This window comes from Macrotis lagotis, chromosome 6 (genome assembly GCF_037893015.1).
Source record: "Macrotis lagotis isolate mMagLag1 chromosome 6, bilby.v1.9.chrom.fasta, whole genome shotgun sequence".
NCBI lineage: Eukaryota > Metazoa > Chordata > Mammalia > Peramelemorphia > Peramelidae > Macrotis > Macrotis lagotis.
The window spans coordinates 54,031,465-54,049,030 of NC_133663.1; the positions used below are offsets into that span (position 1 = coordinate 54,031,465).

Below are 17,566 nucleotides of genomic sequence, written 5' to 3' on the forward strand. Positions count from 1 at the left end.
ACTTTTTTCAGAAAGCCTCTTGTTAATTCTTTGGGTTTGGGGATTTCCTCATTTCCTCATCAAATGAATTCAGGTCAACAAATATTTAAGTGACTACTCCAAATGCGAGGAACTGGATTACGTGCTGCAAATATAAAGATAAAAAATTATGTAAATTATGTAATTCTAGTCTTCATGAAAGCTACAAAAAGCTACAAGGGGACATGACATGAAAAAATAAGACACAACAATAGAATGTCATAATGGCAAAGGAAGAGATCCAGTCCATATGTATTAAGATGATTTAAAGACAAAGAGCTCTCATTTGGTTGGTAAGACCAGGCTTCATGAAAAGAGATGGCACCTAATCTGACACTGATGGGGAAAAAAGGATTTCAAAGTATAGAAATGAATAAGAAGTAGATTCTAGTTATGTAGACAGCTTGATCAGTACATGGATGTAGGAAGTGGCAGGATGAAATCAGAGAATAGCTAAATAATGATGATGATGATGATGATGATAACAGCTAACATTTAATTAGTGTTTATTATATACCAAATACTATTCTAAGTGCTTAATAATTTTATCCTTTTAGATACTTATAACAGCCTTGAGAGGTAGATGCCATTTTACAGATGAGGAAATTGAGGCAAAGAAAGTTAAGTGACTTGACCCGGGTCATATAGTCAATAAGTGTTTGCAGTCAGATTTTCAGTTTTCCTAAGTGCAGGCCTGGTGGTAGACCAGTTTAGCCAGAAAATAGATTATTTACAGGAAAGTATTATGAAATAAGGTTGGAAAGATAAGCTGGAATCAGACTACAAAGGGCTAAATGATAAGCTAAAGAATTTGGACCTTTCTTCTATCAGCTAAATAAAGAGTCAGTGAAGGATATGACATGTTTCTGTCAGCTGTGTCTGACTTTTGCAAACACCACTTGAGGTTTTCTTGATAAAGAAAGGGAAGGTTATGTCATTTCCTTCTCCAGCTCATTTTACAGATGAGCAAGTGAGGAAATCAAGATTAAGTGATTTACCTAGGGTCACATGGCTAGTAAATGTCTGAAGGTAGAATTGAACTCAAGAAAGTAAGTCTTCCTCATTCCAAGTCTGGCATTCTAGCCACTGTACTACCTAGCTGCCTTGTTTCTATTTTAAGACTGTTTTCACAGATTTGTGAAAGATGAAATTTTGACACCAGAAGCAGGTAGACTAATTCATTTCAATAGTCTGGAAGAGAAGTAATAAGAACCTAAACAGGTAGAATGGCAATAGAAGGCAAGAGGAAAATAGAGGTTTGAGAGATATCTGGAAGAAGAACTGATCAGAGTTGAACCCTGCTTGGACATAAAGAATGAGGGAAAAGAAAGAACCAAGGATAACTTTAGAATTTGAGCCTGGATATCTAGGAGGATGGCAGTGCTATCATCAGAAATGAGGAATTTGGAAGGATCAGCAGATTTTGGAAAGATAATGAGTTTGATTTTTAAGCACTTTTCTTCTCCAGATCAAGACCCCAAAGAATCCCATCAACTGCTATACATTCACTGATCTACTGGTCAATTTTTTTCTTTAGTTCAGTTCCAGATAGCATTCAACTTGGAAGAAATACTAAACGATCAAAAAGAGTGAAACTGGAGCTATTCAACTTTCCTACAAAACCAAAATGTTGTGATAAAAAGAGAACTGGACTGAGAGGCAAGAGACTTACTCTCAACTCTGCTACGTTACAGTTTGACCTTGGACAAGTGGTTTACAAGATCAGTTTTATTTTCATTTGTAAGATAGAGGAGGTAGACTAGCTGTCCTTTCTAGCCTAGGATTTTAAGAGCTAACTTTCCCCATGGTTACCTTCCCCATCACAATGGGTAATACTATCAAATCAACTTCCTAATCTTTCATTCATTTGTGTACTAAAAAATTATTGAGTGTTTCCTTGGTTCAGAGAATTGTTTTAGGCTCTATGGGAAATGAAAGTTTCTTTATGAGGCAGTTAGATGGCACAATAGATAAATCACTGGGCCTGGACTCAGAGAATTGAACTCAAATCTATCTTCAGACACTTATGAGTTATGTGACCTTGGGCAAACTGCCTGCGTCAGTTTCTTCAACTATAAAATAAGAATAATAACAGCACCTCCCTTACAGATAAAATAAAAGAATTATGTGTAATAGATATAAATGTATGTTTCCTTCCAAAATTAAGACATTTCTATAACCTTAGGATCTCACAAAACAACAGGGGAAAAAAGGAGAGACACAGATAACTATAAAACACAATATTCTATAAAAATGAATTAGAGGAACTTTCCCCAACCAACTCAATTAGGGTTCACTACCACAATCATGGTCTTGAAGGGGGAAAGGTATAATTAACAAGGATGTAAGAAAGGCTTCACAAAAGAGGTAGCATCTTAACTGAGCTTTAAAGGGAAGATAAGAATTCTATAACTAAAGAGAAAAGAGGAGGGCATTCTAGATGAAAGGACCAGTTTAAGGTATGGATGAGGAGAGAATGGAGGGTACTTGTGGGCTGCAGCATAGAGTATGTAAGGAATAGTATAAGATAAAGCCAAAACCATAGGATAGTTCTAAAGGGTGCCTTGGATATTAGATAAAATACTTGACCCTTTTGGCAACATGGAGATACCTGAAGATTGTTGTGCGGAGGAATGAATAGATCATATCTAAGCATAAAGAAAATTATTCTGACTAGAGGGAAGAAAAAGAACTTATTGCAGTAGTTTAGGGGAATGATACCAGGGGCTTCTGGTAGAGTAATACTACTGGAAATAAAGAAGAAATGACTGATTCATGAAATGTTGTAGAGATGGAATTGACCCAAATTAGTAAATAAGCAGATAAGAAAATCATAGAAGAAGGAAAAGTGTCAGATAACTACAAGTTCAGGTAACTATGAGAGAAAAGATGACATGCTCAATTTTAGGCTTGTCAAGTTTTAGGTTCTAGCAGGACAATCAAGCTGTGATGTCCTGTGGGCAGTTGGAAGTTCAGATCCACAGATCACAAGGGAAACAGAACTAGAGGTATAAGTCATTCCATAGAGGTAGTAGTTGAAGCCCATTGGAGTGAATCAGATTGGCAAGTGAGGAAAAAAAGGAGAGGGATAATTAGAAATCCTTAGGGACTCTACTTTAAGGGATCAAAAAAATGACAAGGAGTCAGCAGAGACAGAGAAGGAATAATTTGAGTGATGGAAGTAGTAAAGGTGATGGCTCTGAAGCCAAGAGAAGAGAGAATAGACAGAAGAAATGGAGGTCAACAATGTCAAATACTGCTAAGAGTTTTTGAAAAAGAGGTTAACTGAAAAAAAAATCATTGAATTGGCAATTAAGAAGTCATTGGTGACTTTTGAAAGGAGAGGCTTAGTAGAGTGGTGAGTGGTCAGATTTCAAAAGTTTGGAAAAAAGTTAGGAAGTAACAGACCCAAGTACACATTTCTCGAGATTGGAAATAAAAGGGGAAAAGAGATTGGATAGCAAGTATCTGAAATAGAAGATTTAATGGAAGGATTATTTTTTAAGGCTTTAGGAGGTCTGAGAATGTTTGTAGGCAAATGATAAGAAGCCAGTAGAAACACAAAGATTGAAAGGGGATGATGGCTAAAATAAATTTCTGCAGAAGACAGGAAGGAATGTGATCAACTTTAGTGAGGTATAAAGTATGGCTCTGAGACCAGAGTGGAAGGAAGGAAGGGAGAGAATATGATAATACTGAGTTGGGGTTTTTTTTAAGAATAGAAAATAATAAAGCAAGTTCTCTTTATTTTGTTGGGGGATTTTTTTAGGCTCTTGCAAGGCAATGGGGTTAAGTGACTTTCCCAAGACTATACGGCTAGGTAATTATTAAGTGTCTGAGGCCAGATTAAAACTCAGATACTTTTGACTTCAGACTGCTAGAACCACTGCACCACCTAGCCACCTGACAAGTTCTCTTTAGATGGCCTCAATCCTTCCTGTGAAATAGGAGCCTATGACCATTACTGTTTTGTAGAAGATTTGGAGTAAGAGGAGAAAGGAAAAACTTTAAACTATTTTCTATGATGAATGAGATGAGGATTTTGACAAAGGTCTTGTCAAAGAATTGTTGAGTCTTGAAGACCTTGTTGAGGCCATGGAGTGCTTGAAGTTGTACTAGGTGAAATCAGTTCCACATCTGGCATTTTTCCACTGATGCACAGAAACCAAAGTAAAAGTTAAAAACTTGGATGTCAATAGTCCTTCAAGATGAGCATTGACAAGCCTCTCCACATGTCTCTGTCTTTTGCTTTGCACATCTAATCTCTTGTGAAGTTTTGTAACTTTCTCCTTTAGAACACTTCTTAAATCTGTTCTATTTACCCAATATCTATTCACATCTATTTACTCAGTATCTATTCACATCTTTAGTTGTGTTCCCAGTGAACTCTCACTGGATATAATCCTGGACTTCCTGCCTTCCTGTTGATACAATGGAAAAAGCACTTGTTCTGAATCAGAACTAGCTTCAAATTCTGACTCTGACACTTACTACTTGTAGAGTCCTCAGGTTAGTCACTTAACCTTGTTGAGACTCAGCTTTTCCAACAGCCCAAGGATGTTGGTTCCTTCCCTAATGACTGCCAAAGCTATCTTCCCGATGCAGTGTTTTTGCCACCACCCAAGGGCAATCCACAGTGATTTTCCATAACGGTATAAATTGAGATCAATATTCTCACCTTCTCTCTCAAAACCCTTTGCATGGCTTTCTGCATTGCACCACTATCTTTGGTTCCTCCTTCTATCCTTCCTTCAATGAATAATTATTGAGCATCTACTCAACATAAAAAACTGTAAGGAATATAGAAATGCATAAAACATGTCCCTGACCTTCAAAAAGGCTATCATTTAGTGGAAAAAAATATAAAAAAAATATGGTAAATGATGATAGGCATTATATATAAATAGTAGAGAAAATAAGTGTCATAGGAGTCTGGAAGAAAAGTGCTTTTAGTTAGGAAGACAGGAAAAGGTTCTATGGAGAATGACATTCAAGCTGGATCCTAAAGGATGGGTAAGGCTATTGTAGAAGGAAGTGAGAGGAAGAAGCAAAGACAAAGAGGGAAAGAAACTCAAATATGTTCAGTTTCAAATTTGGAGGCTAGGGAAAATGAGCTATAAGGAAAAGTTATCAGGGAAAAAAAAGTAAATGAGAAAGATGGATAGAATAAAGGAGAGGTGTGGTTTTAAGAATTTTGGAGTTTGATTTGATAGTAAGTCATCCAGGAGAATTCAACAATAAACATTGTTTTGCCACCACCCAAAACATTCAACAATAAACATATTATCGTGTAAGATATTTTTTCTAGGTGCTAAGAATATCAGGTCTTAAGAGTTAGACTCAAGAAGACCTTTATTTTGGGGCAGCTAGGTGGTGCAGTGGATAGAGTACTGGTCCTGGAGTCAGGAGGACCTGAGTTCAAGTTTGACCTTAGACAATAATTACCTAGCTGTGTGGCCTTAGGCAAGCCGCTTAACCCTATTGCCTAGTAAAAACCTAAAAAAAGAAGGACCTGAGTTCAAATTCAAACTCAGATACCTGACATTTAATATGTGACCCTGGACAAGTCACTTAACCTCTGACAGTAACTAAATGTTTGACTTTAGACAACTTACTTAACTTCTGTGACCTTTGTTTTCACCTATGAAAAATGAGGATACTAAAACCTATAAGGATTAAACAAGATAACAATAAAGTATTTAGTCTACTTGAAAATATTATATATACCAACTATTATTATGAATACATAGTAATCACACTAAAGATCAGATGAAACAATCTTACCCTCAAGGAGCCCACCTTTCACAGGGGGAAGATACAGTGTGTATGTAAAGAAATCAATAGATATGGGACCAACCCTGGAGTCAGGAGGACTTAAGTTCAAATCTGAACTCAGACATTTACTAATTACCTATGTGACCTTGGACAAGTCACTTAACCCCTCTGCCTTGCAAAAGCCAAATAAAAGAAATCAATATATTGTAATTTGAGGAGGAAGAGGACACTAAAAATAGGGGCATTAGAGAAGGGTTCAAAGTGGGAAAAGAAATGTCCACAAAATAATAAGAGATGTGGGACAGTCATTCAATGATAAGATGAAGACTAAAGATCTAATTTTGATAATCTTCCACTTTGGGGAGAGACTTCAAATTATGGGAATGAATGAAATCTGAGGAACACAAAAAATTACAAAGGACCAAAGATAGAACTTTAGTAAATGCTGCCATTTGGGAGAGAAAGAAGAACCAGTAAGGAAGACAGAAAGGAGAAGAATCCCAATAGTTCTGACCTTCAGAAACCCTTCCAGTCTTGCCAGACTCATTTGCTCTGATTCTTGACTCCCCCAACCTCATCTACCATTGCTTCACATAATTATCCCCTTGCTATTTGAACTTCCTCTTATGCTTAGGATAACCTAACCCTCATCTCGTCTCACCAAGCCTTCTCTTTTTTCCTTCACTCAAACAACTCTTGAAACCCAACCTTGTTCAGAAAGTCTTCCCTAGCTGATTTTTTTTTTACCATCTAGTCATCTAGTTCACTTAGCTCCACTTCACTCATCACTTAAAGAATGGATGGAGACTTTGCATTTAAACAATGAAAAGCACTTATGTATTTCCTTAATGGTTGCTCAACTGCTAACTGTTCTTTTTCTTTTGTTTGATTTTTTTGCAAGGCAATGGGGTTAAGTGACTTGCCCAAGGTCACACAGCAAGGTAATTATTAAATATCTGATGCGGGATTTGAGCTTGCATCTTCTTTGTAAGGTGAGCATTAGTGTTCTCAGTTTGAGATCATAAACTTCTAGAGTATTACTTAAGATAAAACCACGCAGGGGCAGCTAGGTGGCACAGTGGATAGAGCACCAACTCTGGAGTCAGGAGTACCTGAGTTCAAATCCGGCCTCAGATGCTTAAGAATTACCTAGCTGTGGCCTTGGGCAAGCCACTTAACCCCATTTGCCTGGCAAAAAAAAAAAACCTAAAAAAAAAAGATAAAACCACACACACACACACACACACACAGAGGCACCTAATAAAGGAGGATAATATTGCAATTCACTTTTCAATTCAACAAACATTAGACACCACTAAATACAAAACTAGGATGAAGATAAAGATGTTCAGATCAGTTTGATTGTTAACCACCTACCGACAATTACTGTATTTCATCTCTCCTCTACTCAAACCCCTAAAATTACTTTGTATTTATCTTGTGCATATTTCATGCTTAATTGTCTGAGCAAATTTCTTTTCCATTAGAACGTCAGTTGTAAGTTTTTTGAGAGCAAGGGCTGTTTCTTCTTAATTTTTTTAAATCCTGAGTCCTAGCTGTTCAGTCATTTCAATTCTGTTTTACTCTTCATAATCCCATTAGGGGTTTTCTTAGCAAGATATTGGAATAGTTTGCCATTTCCTTCTCCAGCTCATTTTACAGAAGAGGAAACTGGGGCAAAAAAGGTTAAGTGGCTCGTCCAAGGTCACACAGCCAATAAGTATCTGAGGCTGTATTTGGTCTCAGGTCTTCCTGACTCCAGGCCTGGCACTCTACCCACTGCATTGCCTAGCTGTCCAGCACATAGTAGATGATTTTAAATAATAATATGCATAATAAATAACACCATATTGAGGATAATATTAATAAAAAAGGTTGGATCAATTGATCATGATGATGATACACTCATGATAAGTCTAGTGATCAGAGAAGTCTTCCCTCCTGCTCTTTTAGGCTACAAGGCTCTAATCTTGATTCCCATCTATCCTTTGCTGTTCACAAAGGCATTTGGGGGTAGAATTAAGAGATTAAAGGAAGAGGAGAAAAATAGTTCCTTTCAAATTAGGGCATCTTGTGATACTGCTAGAGATTTGAAGTTAGTTTTGTTTTCTTAGAGAAAACTTTCCAGAGAAGAGAAGGTTTATGATAAGCCTTAAAGGATTTGGAGGATAAGAATAATAAGTGATGATGAATAGACATCTTTTAAACCTAGGAATCAATGAGGAAGACACTGATGGTAGTTTATGCATAAAGGACTTCCTGGCATCTTTGTTATGTGCTTAAATCACTCAATTAAAATATTTCATACAGGTGAAAAAAGGAAGCTAAATAATGCTATTGCCTGAGAGCTGGTAAACTGCACCTCATCCTAAGGCAGTCAATAGGTAGATATGTCATATTGAGCAAGTTAGTTAATGTATCTAATGCTCAAGTTCCTTTATCAATAAAATAAGGGAGGGAGGGGCGGCTAGGTGGCGAAGTGCATGAAGCACCGCCCTGTTGTCAGGAGTACCTGAGTTCAAATCTGACCTCAGACACTTAGTGATTGCCTAGCTGTGTGGCCTTCGGCAAGCCACTTAACCCCATTTGCCTTGCAAAAAAAAAAATCTAAAAAAAAATAAAATAAGGGAGTTAGACTAGAAGATCTCAGTGGTCCCTTAGAGTTCATATATTTCAGGATTCTACTTAGTTTTAGGGAGGTGGAAAGAGGGAGAAACACACATGCCTATATAAAGAAAGTTCTTTGGAAACACTAGAAACTATAGAAATATGAGCTATTGTTGTTTTCAAACCTGAAATATAAATTTTGTATTCTGGAAATTGTTGACTATTTCCATAAATATATGTATATGCATATATCATGAAGTCAACATCATAAATTTTAAGGGGCAGAATGAATGGAATAGATTCTGAGTTCCAATTCTGATTCTTATTAGCTCTGTGATACTGAATATCATTTAATTTCTCTGCAAATCTCATTTGTAAAAAATTAGAATAATTACTTTATACCACAACCTCCCATACTTATTGGAGGTTGTGGCATAAAGTAATTATTCTAATCAGATGAGATCTAATCAGAGAATCAAATGCAATAATACAGGTAAAAATGCTTTATAACTTATTTAATATAAAGTCAACTGTTATTATTCATCCCTGAAATGCCTTGATATTTGGTATCTAATACCCAGAGGGATTTCAATGGGTCACAGGATGCAAAAGAAATAACGATTACCACCCCACCTACCCATCCAATATAGCATTCTGAGAGTTCAGGGTAGTGTTTAACTAGTAACCCAGGACAAGTGAAATGGGGGCAGGAAGAAATGGGAGGAAGCAGGTAGGGGCAGCTTTATGTTTCATTCATATGAAAGTCTTTTAAGGCTTCAGTTATTCCTATCATATCAAATAGGGCATTTCTCCTGCTAGAAAAAAAAAGGTCTCCACCAAGGCTATTTATTATTCAGAGGTATAGACGAATGATCCTTGTCAAACTCTTAATAATGACCACCAACTCCAAATTGCATGCCTTTTCCTGAAAACAGAACTGAATCTTGATTCTTTTCCTTGAGAGTGAAACTCAGAGGAACTAGATATTTTCTTCTACGGCAGCATCCACCGTCTCTGTCCCAGAAAGAGAAACTACTGATAGGATTTCATTTCAGCCCATTGATCATCTGCAGCAAAGCCGAAAGGCAAACAAACAGGTCACAGTATCCAAAGAAAACAGGACGAGCCCCAATGCAGCTGCTTGCAGCAGCAACTGAAAGTTTTGACAGTGTTGGGGGAGGGGGGGTTAAAAACATAAACTTTTCTAGCTGTAGAGCTTTATGTAGGTTAAAAAAAAAAACCAACGTGGATCTTCAACTTCCTTTCTCAAAAGAAGGTGCAATGGCTTACCTGAAAAAAATATTTGTAGGTAGCCAGGACCCTGTGGGTGTCCCCACTGAAAAAATTGCTAATGCTTGCTACTGTAAAATGAGGACGAAAAGCTAAAACTGTCCGATGGAGCCACCCTAAATAGGCAGTTTGGGGGGCTTGTTTGCGTTTGCGGGCGCCTATAGTAGCAACTAGAGAACACCCTTTGTTGGTGCGAGTAACAATGTATCACCCCCCCGGGAAGCTCACCACGGCGCCCCGCTGAGACAACCGCAGCCTTTGGGGGGCATTATCTGGGGGCTCCGGCACCAACTTTCTTCCCCTCCCCACTTACAGGCTCCGGCTCCCCAGTTCTGGGGCGGCTGCTGCTCGGCCGGCCGGCGGCTGCTTTCTCCTCCTCCCCTTCTTCCTCCTCCTCCTCCTCCTCCTCCTCTTCCTCCTCCTCCTCCTCCTCCTCTTCCTCCTCCTCCTCCTCCTCCTCCTCCTCCTCCTCCTGGGCTCCAGCCCTCTCTGCTGCAGGGCTGAGGCTTCCTCGCAAGACACCTTCTCTCCCTACTGAGCATGCCCAGCGCCCGGCTCACCCAGGAGTGGAAATGGCCAGCGTCTACCTTTCCGCGTTTTCGTGCCCCTCGAGGCTGCCAGGAGCTCGGGAGCAGGCACCTGGGGCGCCCTGAGGCCGGGAGAAGGCCCTGGAGGGACAGGTGGAAGGAGGGAGGCACGCGAGGCAAACTGGGACTTAGGGGGAGCAGAGCTGGGAGCTGAAAAGTCAGCTTCGCATCGGAAAGGTAAATGCCCCCCTCCCCTAGCTGCAGGGCACATGCTGCGGGTGCGAAGGCTTCCCGAGAGATGCGTTTGCATCCTTCCGGCCTCCTGGAGCTGGGCCGAAACCATTCAAGGACCGCAGGGAGGCCTTCTCCCTCCAGGGCAAGGGAGCTGGATGTAGGACAGCTGGATCTCCCAGAGGAGGAAAGGAAGCCCAGAAAAATGAAGGGAGCCCAAGGTCACACGCTAACCTGGACAGGTTAGGATTTGAACCCTGGTTCTTTGACTCTGGATCAGGACATTTCATGTATGGCTGTCTCTCTAACAGAGAGAGAGAGTGAGAGAGAGAGAGAGAGAGAGAGAGAGAGAGAGAGAGAGAGAAGAAGAAGAAGAAGGAGGAGGAGGAGGAGGAGGAGGAGGAGGAGGAGGAGGAGGAGGAGGAGGAGGAGGAGGAGGAGGAGGAGGAGGAGGAGAGAATAAAAAGAACAGAGGTGAAATATTGTCCAACATGCGCCAAGTCAATGGAATGCAGCCTAATGTCTTTTCTGGGAATTTTACCTTAAACCTAAATAAACAGTGATACCATCACTCAATTATTTGTCTAGAGCTAGGACTTACCTCATTAACTCAACCTTCTCTGAGATGAAAAACTAATATATTGATAATCTGTACTACACCATATAGCTTTAAACTCTATTATTATTGTCTATGAAATCATCTCTGAGGTATATTCTGTGAGGGAGACAAATGCAAGTCTTGCCTATACATTAGATTTGAAGTTCCCTAAGGGTAGGAACCATGTTTTAGTTGTGTGCTTTTTCAATAGGTAGCATTTATAGGTACAGATGAAGAAAGAGAGTCTGAGAGGCTAAGTGACTTTTCCAGGTCATAAGCCAGTAAACAGCTGAAGTAGGATTTGAACTTGTGTCTTCCTCATTCTGCTGTATTACCTGTTTGCCAAGCTGAGCCCATAGCATAGAAAAAGTAGCAGCAGTAGCAGCAGTATTAGCATTAGTAGTAGTTGTTGTAATGGAGAAGGAGGAAGACAGTGACAGCGATGCAGGAAGAAGAAAATGATAAATTATATAGTGTTTTAAGATTTGCAAAGTACCTTACACATATTTTCTGACTTGGTCCTCAACAACCCAATGAGTTAAGGTGCAGTTATTATGCCCATTTTACTAATTAGGAAACTTGTCTAGCACATAGCTTAGTATCTGAAATAGATTCCATGATAATTCTTCCCGACCAACAGTTCAGTGCTCTATCCACTTAGTACTTAATAAATATTTGATTTCTGTAATAATGATAATAATAACATAGTACTTTAAAGCATGTAGAGTGCTTTACACATGGTCCCATTTAAACTTCACAACGACCTTGTCAAATGGGTATAAAGTTATTAATGTCTCTCATTTACAAATGAGCAAGCTGAGGTTCACCAACTTGGCCATAGTCACACAGCTATAAGGATCGGAGGTGGAATTCCAATCCCCATAAAACTGAGGCTATGATCTCTAGGTTGATGTTGATAGGAGTTATAATTGGTACCTTCATTCATTTATTCAATTATCATTTATTAAGTGCCTACTGTGTTCTACACACACTGTACTTTGGACTGAGGAATACAAAGAAGAAAATGAAACAATTGCTACTTTCCAAAAACTTCCATTAGGTAGAGAGAAGAAAAACATGCCTGTAGAAAAGTAAATTCAATATACATACGAAGTAAGTGGGGTTGGAGGAGAGAAGGTGAATAATCAGAAAAATTCTCCTATAGCTGGGCACTTGACCTATAAGCCTCAAAGGAAGCTAGGGATTCTATAAGACTGAGGGAAGAGGGAATTCAGTATAGACAGAGGGGATACCCTATCCCAAGGTGCAGAGATAAGAGATGGAACAAATGTTGATTTAACATTCTAGCAAGGCAAACTGTTGCATTGATTTGTTTTAACCTAACTTCAGCTTACAGTTACTGTGTAATTTTACCATTACAACAGGGACAATATTTCAGTATAGTTGTTCCCAACCTGTAGTCTGAGGCCCCCTGGGGGACTGTTGGAGTCATTGCAAGGGGTTTGAGCATCCATTTTTACACCAAAGCATCCTCATTTTTATTTTAGTTCCTATTAAATTTGCATCCTGATGTGGTACAATAAATAAACCATTTTTGTGGATGAATAATTATGTCTCATACATGAATATACACTATTTTCAAGGATGTGGAAGACATTATTAAAAAATTAAAATTAGATATGACACTAAATTATGCTCCAAATCACTAATAACCAGAGACATGTGAAATTAAACAACCATCATATTGACAAAGATGAAAAAAATGAGATAATGGTCATTATCTAAAGGGCTATGGGAGACAAATATACTTTGGATGGGGTTGAATTTGGTCCAATCATTCTAGAAAGTAATTTTGAACTACATCCAAAAGAGGTCACTAAACTGTTCCTGATCACTGACCCCAAAATACTATTACTAGGTATAAATCTTCAAACTACTCAAAGATCTAAAAGTACTAAAATATTTGTAGCAGCACTTTTTGTTGAACAAAAAAAGAAATGAAAAAAAGAACACACTTACCACAATAGTATAAAGGAAAACATCTTTGGAATATTCCGTACAGACTTTTCATTAATTCAGTAATCAATCAAGGCTTTTAGAAGCCTGATAACAAAACAACTGATGATGTTTTCCTTCATTCTCAGAGAAGATCATGACATCAGGGAGGTGATGCCATAATTGGATTTGAGTGAAGGAGTACTGTGCTAACCTCACTTTCTCCTCCAGAAACAACTGGATCCAGTGACCAAATATGAATCAGCCCTGGAGAAGACCCTGGACACACTATCTACTTCTTAGCAAAGAGGTGATGGACTAGAATGGTATACATTTTTAGACATGGCCAATGTTTTGAAGTATTTCCTTGAGTATGTTTATTTTTGTGAGCATGTGTTAGGGAAAATATCAAAGGTATGGGGGAAATATTAAATCTTTTTAATACTGGAGTAAGTCAACTCAGAGAATATCAAATGAGCTTAAAATCTTTATGGGAGTCAGTTGACCATAAATCAAAAAAGCACATTTGATGAAGGCATGTATCAATCAATCAATAAACATTTATTAAGTACCACTCTGTGTCAGGTACTGTGCTAAGGACTAGGAATATAGTAAGGGCAAAAGATAGTCCCTGCTCTCAAAGAGCTTCCAATCTAACGGGGGAGACAAGAAGCTATACAAAGCAAGTTGACAATAGGATAAGAAAGCACAGAAATTAAGGGATTGGAGAAAATTTCCAGTTAAGGGTAGCTTGGTTGACACTTAAAGGAAGCCAGAGAGGTCATTAGTTGTAGGAGAGGATGGAGAGCATTCTAGGAACAGAGAACAGCTAAGGAAAATACTGGGAACTGAGATATGGAGTGTCTTGTTACTGGATCAAAGAATTTGTCCTGGAGAGTAAGGTGTTAGCAGATCGAAAAGGTAGAAGAGAATTAGATTATGAAGGTCTTTAAATCCCAAATAGAACATTTTATGTTTGCTCTTGGAAGCAATGGGGAGTCACAGGAATTTGTGGAGGGGGAGGATATGCAATGTAATCTAAGAAAATCACTTTAATGGTTGGATACTCAAAAATTGTTGGGAGTCATATTTTTAATTTTTATGCTAGTATCTACAAGAGAATTAATTCATTTTGGAGGGAGGGAGAGACAGAGACAGAGAGAGAGAGAGAGAGAGAGAGAGAGAGAGAGAGAGAGAGAGAGAGAGAGAGAACAGAGAATTTGTCAGACTAAAGTAGACAAAATTGCCCTGACTCAAGGATTGGGAAAGGACCATAGGAGCTCTTCCCCCTAAGCTTAGAGTAAGAAGTCTTGAGACAAGAAAAAATGGACTAGAATTATATATTAAGGCATCCTTTTCCTGAAACCTATCTCTTCCTTATTTTTTGATTGTAACTATTGAAGAAAAAGCAAAGTGGCTTCTATTACATCCAGATGAAGAGATGACTTGACTAGAACCAGTCAGAAGATAAAATAATACCACAAGGAGAGATCCCTGACCCAAAATATTAATGGTAACTTGGTGGAAAATAATCAGTTTTTAAAAAGCCACAGAGTTGCTTAAATTGGGATGGGAAATTCCATTTTGACTCATGAGCCTGGGAACAGAATCATTTCCACTTTTCTTTTTCAGTTATTTATCTTAAACTAAGAGTATAAAACCCCTTCCAACAATTTCTTTCCATGTGCTATAGTCATGAGTAATTTAGATTCCTCTTCTCTGCATCTAAAGATCTAGTAGGGAAACAAGGAGAGGGATAGGAAATGTGTTTGTAGAAAATGCCTCTTTAAGAAATGTTTTGTTTAATTTCTTGTGCAATAAAATACTAGAACACAATATGCTTCTAAATCTATGAGTGCATTGGGAAGTGAGCAGAAAGTGAACTCAATATAGTTAGCAGGTTATGTTTTTAATATCTTGACCAGGATACAATTTCATCTAGTAGATCTCTTGAACCAGCAAGGATTAATCAAAACTATGCTACCTCCCAGAAGGGCAACCCTTGCTGTTGGCAGCAGACCTTCCGCTGAAGCCATTGCCACATCAAAATAAATGAAATAAGTCAAGTAATTTCAAACTTTCCCTCTTAAAGGTTTGGTGCAGGGTGGTGGGTCTCCTGAGAGGGGGCATCCTTTTATATTCCCTATCTGAGATCACTCAGTACTCATTTTCTTGTTTTCTGACAAGGAGAATATTGCTTAAAACAAAAAGAATAGAATTAAAATGTTTGAGAGGTAAATGAAATCCAAGACAAATAGAATATTAAGTAACACAAATTACCTACATATGTGTATGCATCCTTTCTGGGTTTAGTTTCCTCACCTGCAAACTGAGGAAAGAAAACCCCAAATGGGGTCACAAAGAGTCAGTCGTGATTAAAATGGCTGAAGAACAACAAACAAAATTATTTTTATTATCCAGAATATCAAAAAATTTTTCAGAGTGAGTTTTTCTATAGTAGGTATCAAACATATGCAGCCCAAGTGTGACTTTAAACAGATTAAAATATAACTCAGAAATATTTAATAGATAAAAATACAATAAATAGATAATATTAATATTGCCTTTCCAAGTCATTATGTGGCACACTAGAACCCTTCTGTATGGTTTAGTAGGCCCTGTTGGACATAACTGGTCTAGACGCATCTGTTTAAAGGTGACATGAAAGTCTGGAATAAAGAAGAGGTTCCAAAAGAGAGCTGAAACCACTCAGAAGAGTTTGGTTTGCCCATCATCAGTAAAGACCAACAGAACAATGAAAGTCTGTTGCCCAGATTATAGCATGTATTCTGAGTTGTATCAACACAAATGCCTCATTCAGATGGTGAAGATAAACAGTGAGTTGGGTCCAGAATTGAAAAACAAAATGAGAATGGGCTGGACTAGTAAAATCGCAAAACTCTTTAATGATTTTAGACTGCAAAGGTCCATCTTTTTAATGCCAGCGTTCTATTGGTATTGTGATATGGTATTGAGACATGGAATATAACCTCCTCCAAACAAAAGAAAAAATTAATCACACATAAAACAATGGAGAGGTACATAGTAGGTGTAAACAGGCTGCAACATACAAGAAATGAAGAACTTTGCAAAAAGAACAAAAGATATTAATACAGAATTATATAATAGGAAGAGAAAAATGGACTATTCATCCATGATGAGGGCAATGGAAGACAGTAAACTGTGTTCTACTGATATCCTCCTGAGCAGAAAAAGCAGTGAAGACCTCTGGTATGCTGAGTAAACCCCTTTACCAAACTTAGAAGAGGACCTGAACAAAAATTGCCAACAGAGTAGAGACAGATGGCTTTCAATCTTCAACAATGGTGGAAATTTTGAATTAAAGCGATCACAAAACTTTTTGTATATTTGAGTGTTTACACTAATAAATAGTGAACAACAGAAGTCCCCTAGGGAAACAGATCTAAGAAAAGAGGGAGGAAATGTCCATGTTACCTGTAGGCAGCATAATCTCCAAAATTTGAGTTGAACTCTTCAATCTTTTCAGAGTTAGTAGTCAAGATATTTTAATAACACCTGTTTTAAGTGGTAACTTTACCTAGAACAGAAAGCACCTTAATTAAAGAATATTGAAGTACTTACCCAAGAGTAAACATAAGCATAAGGCAATGGTAATAGCTCTGACATTTAATAAAAGCTGAATTGAATGATTGTGCAAATGAGAGTTTCTTATATTTTGGTCATTTTAAGTTTAACAATGATGGGGTGAAATGGTAAACAGGATTGTTTACCTTTTCCTTTTACTCCTCTCACTCTCCTACTGATTCATTGTCTAGGGGAGTTTTCTGTATAAAAGATTCTTTGTTCTAATAAGTTTCATCAAAGGATTTGTAATTCTGACATCTTTTGCTCTGAGTTTCCAATCAGAGATCACTCAGACAAAACATGTCTTTGTCTCTCTGTCTCTCCTTTTTCTTACTTTATGATTTTTTTCTTTTACACAGTATATAATAGATTTTTTGTTCTAATTTTGTTTAATTATGTTCTGAAAAGGAATTTTAGGCTGGATGATTTCTAAGGTCTCTTCCAGTTCTAACATTATATAATTCTATTTCTGTTGTTGATCCTTCATTTTCTAGGAGGATCAGTGACATCACAGGGTGATGTTTTGACTCACAAGGGAATTTGAATTTATTTATTTACTTTTTTTTTTTAGGATTTTGCAAGGCAAATGGGGTTAAGTGGCTTGCCCAAAAGTCACACAGCTAGGTAATTATTAAGTGTCTGAGGTGCGATTTGAACTCAGGTACTCCTGACTCCAAGGCCAGTGCTCTATCCACTGCACTACCTAGCTGCTCTGGGAATTGAATTTAAATGAGGTAGAGTTGTACAAAGTCATCAGCTTCATTCCCTGTTACTGGTCATCAAAATCCCATAGCAAGATCAAAGTTGGGACAACAACCCATGGTCCAGTATACAATGGATGACCTTGGCATCTTCCAGGTTTGACCAAGCTCTAAGTACTCCACAGCATCTGTTTCAGCTACCTTCATGGCCATTGGAACAAATTTCCCATTCCACTGGGGAAGTTTGGGATAAATAT

At 38.1% G+C, this 17,566-nt stretch overlaps 1 protein-coding gene across 2 annotated transcripts in view; it reads right to left on the minus strand.

The window, feature by feature from the left end:
* PLS1 (plastin 1) overlaps positions 1-10,072 on the minus strand; it is a 146,189-nt gene extending 136,117 nt beyond the window's left edge. Inside the window, exon 1 of one of the 2 annotated variants that reach the window (XM_074191153.1) lies at positions 10,004-10,072. The gene's annotated coding sequence lies outside the window, so the exon portion shown is untranslated. Of the gene's footprint in view, positions 1-9,918; positions 9,942-10,003 lie in introns of those variants that run through there. The other variant, XM_074191156.1, reaches the window with a different exon arrangement.
* Between the last annotated feature and the right edge of the window lie 7,494 nt (positions 10,073-17,566).